This window comes from Nanorana parkeri, unplaced genomic scaffold (assembly GCF_000935625.1).
Source record: "Nanorana parkeri isolate BGI_ZX_2015 unplaced genomic scaffold, ASM93562v1 scaffold335, whole genome shotgun sequence".
NCBI lineage: Eukaryota > Metazoa > Chordata > Amphibia > Anura > Dicroglossidae > Nanorana > Nanorana parkeri.
In genome coordinates, this window is record NW_017306603.1 from 346,535 (window position 1) to 350,381 (window position 3,847).

Genomic DNA, 3,847 nt, shown 5'->3' on the forward strand with positions numbered 1-3,847 from the left:
TTGCGCTGCAGTGCTCATAAGCTTACAAGAAACAGGCTGATGGGAGGAGAGAGCAGAGTTACAGGTAGTTGAGCTAATCAGTCGGCTGCTTCTCCTTTCACTGTCTAGTTGCAGCATGGGAGAATGACAACACCTGTAAGCGTTACTTAACCGCAGCACAAAAACATTAAGACTTCTTCCCTCTGCCACACAGCCCTGTGTGGTGTGGCAGAGCTGTATTAATCTCAGGACTGGATGGTTAGAAATGATAATCCATTGGGATGTACTGTAGGCCATCCGTGTATTTAACAGATTGCCTGGAAATAATAATAAAAATAATAAAATAATAAAATAAAAAAGAATACACAACCAAAAACTTTTATAGTTTCAAGCCATTTCAAGCTCCAAACGAAAATCGGTATGCTGAATATTTATTTGACATCAGAAAACAGCGCCCTCGACTGTGTGACAAGGTGACAGGTACAAATTAAAAGACTAACACACCTCCAATGTATTCACTAATGCATCCATCATCTATTCCAGCAGCCGCCTGACAGATCAGCTGTATGCCGGCAGACTGAATTTTCCCTCTTATCATAGAAATCGATAGCTGACAGGTGCATCTGAGCAAAGGCGTGTTGTCGTTTTAGAACAATCAGGGGAACCCGACATGACAGACATTTCAGTCATCTGAAAGTGAGCAATATAGATACGGCTGGGCCATTCTCTTATAAGATGACCCTGTAAAATTTAATATAACTGGCTATAAATGGGTAAAGCAAAGGGGGGGAATTATATGAGGCACTCATCAAAATGCTTACATATAGACATCCTTAAAATTTATAAAAATTTATTTTCTAGCTGCCTCATTTTTGGGTGTGCAAGAACTACTATAAAATTTCAGTCAGACTCCGATCATAAAAAGAGCAAACGCATTTCGGAGTTCAGGAGTCTTCCAATTACATCAGTCCAGTATTCATTTTGTGCAACAGTAACAGGCCCTGATGAATGGGGGCCCTTTGAAACCCCAAAACACGTTGGATTTTTAAATGATACAAAATTTTAAATAAAATAAAATCTGGAGTTCATATGTTCTGCTTTTGGCTCTTTCCTCCTTTTCAGCATCCAGTCCTTGCTTGAACAAAGAGTTGATTTTCAGCCAATACTCCCGGGAGAGCTACCCAAGGGAGACTCCTTCCCTCCATACTGCCCAAGACCTGACTGAACACCTACTACTTTAAGCGATCCAGAACCCTGCATCTTTCTTCTAACTTCCCTCATTCTTGGTTAGAGAGTTTCCTTTATATCCCCGGTGCCCAACATACAGCACAAAGGCCACATTTGGAACCTTGGTGCTTACCATGCTGACCTTGGGCAAATATGGCTGCCCCATCCACATTTATAATTACAAATTTTACATCTCAACAAGGTTTTAAAAAAAGAAAAAGCCTGGACGTATCCCAGGAGCCAGATAGCCAAATGTTCCCTAAAAATGACAGCCAACTTTGGAGGTTTCCTTTAGTGGTTGAGGAGCTGGCTCCTGGATTGGACAGACTAATGCCGGGGTGGACAAATATTCAGGAGCCAAACACATTAAGATTATTTTTATCAGCCGGATCCCTTTTTAAAATTGCTAATGCTATTCATTCCCTTTAACACAGGCAAGAGCCTTGGTCAATAACCCAACTGGTGCCCACTTGAACAGAGCCAAGACTAAGAGGATGGATTCCAATTGGCTGAAGTGGGTCTTTTACTGAACAGATCCACTAGTTTTTACATTTGTGACTTCCTAAAATATATACACATACACAATAGCTTTTGCATATACACACGCAGCCTGGCCAAAAAAACAAAAAACAGTCCCCACCTGGATTCAGCTAAGCACATACTTTAAAGACTTCCATTCGATAAGTACTATGATCTGGGGCTGCTTCAGTTGGTCAGGTCTATGTTCAGCAACATTATGTCCCCAAACAATGAGGTCAGCTGCCTATCTGAATACACTGAAATGACCAGGATTTTACAACAATGGATTTTTTTTTCCATTTCCCTCATGGCACATTGGGCATTCAGGGAACATGAGGTATCATTTTCACACATGGATTGGCCACCCGAGAGTTCAGACCTTAACCCCATTGAGACTCTTTGGGGGTGTGCTGGAGAAGACTTTACACAGTGGTCAGACTCTCCCATCATCACTACAAGACCTGGACGGAAATAAATGTTGTGACGTTACATAAGCTTATGGAAATGATGCCATGGCGAATGCGTGCCGTAATCACAGCTAAAAGGTGACCCAATGAAATATTAGAGAGTGTGACTTTTTTTGGCCAGGCAGTGTATATATACACATTCATACACACAGATTTGTTTTGTTAAGACTTTCACCCTACATAGGATTAAAAATTATTCTCTAGTAACATACCAAAAAAAAAAAGCCATAGATTTAAAATTAAAAGAAGTATCTGAACACAAGGGTTGGAGGAGCTGATCTTCTGAATTTGGGGATAAACCCAGAGACTTTGCAGTACAGATAACAGGAATGGCCACAGCTTGGCAGCTTATGCTGGGATCTGTAGTCCCAACACAGATGACGTACATTGGATGAAGAATTCGTCATGCAAAGGACACGACTGAGGAAAAAAAATATAGAACAGAGGGACTCTTCTCATGTCAGAGTTACAGATCACTTTTTTTTCCCCCCTCCAAAACGAAGTTACAGGATACAAAATGCTCAGCCTATCCAGCAATTTAGATGTCAATGTTGCCTCTTTGTTTCCAGACATGTCACCCCTCAGTAAGTGTAGCAACAGCATTTGTCATGACATCTCATGAATATGCATTCGTCCCGAAGATAACACAATGAGGACACAGACAAGCGGGTGGGTGGGGGGCGGGTAACACAGCGGTGCACAGGTTTTCTAGGCACTGCAGCTTTAAGAGAGGCCTGACACGTATATAGATGCAGAGCATCGCCTGTGAGATCAGCAAGATGGTTGCTGCTTTGCTCATAGGTTTACAAGAATAAATGAGAAACCAGAAGGTGATTACTAGTCTGCATGCAACATTAGTGAATACTTTCCTTCCCATTTCCTCCACTTCCTGACAAAAAAAAAAAAAGAAAGAAAGAAAGAAGGTTCTGCTTACAGCTCCCCTCCCCCTCCAAATCAACCTCAATACTTCGGTCCGAATTGAGCCACATCCTTCCTAGCATAGACGCTAATCAAATCTGACAGAAGCTTTATCTCTCTTGGAATGTATATGGTATCTAATGTGTTTAACTGTTCTGCATCATGCCAGAATCGTAGACGAAGACTGGCGGTTAAATTTAAAAGCGAGTTAGCTAGGGAAATGACAATCCTATGATTTGAGGAAATGAACACAGGGGCTCCCTCTGCGAGACATTCACACAACGGTCAATAAAAAAATATAACACATATGATATATATATATATATATAATACACACACACATATACACAATATATCAGAAATAAACACTTGCACTACTTCTGGACTGCAATGCACATCCATGCTTTTTGGTTCGCTGTAGCATAGGGTCACATGCCACGCATTGTGATGCAAGTGCATGATTGCACTCCTTAAATGTATATGCATAGGTGTGAATAGAGCCTCAATGCACATTGTAAATTGTTGCCATCTTACATGCCATAGCAAATTTTGAAGACCAATGTCCTTTCATTAACGGCCCATGCACATCTATACATTACGGCACATTCGGCAATAGTGCCTTGCCATTCATTTTCAATTACACCACAAAAACTATGGCAAGATGCATTCGGTGCATATGACTTGCAGTGCACATTAACATATGGCATTGCACTGCTTAAAAAAACAAAAAAATTAAA

General features: G+C 41.0%; 1 protein-coding gene across 1 annotated transcript in view; it reads right to left on the reverse strand.

Moving 5' to 3' along the window:
* Nucleotides 1-3,847, reverse strand: part of NIN (ninein) — a 107,663-nt gene that overhangs the window by 81,755 nt on the left and 22,061 nt on the right. The window lies entirely within an intron of this gene.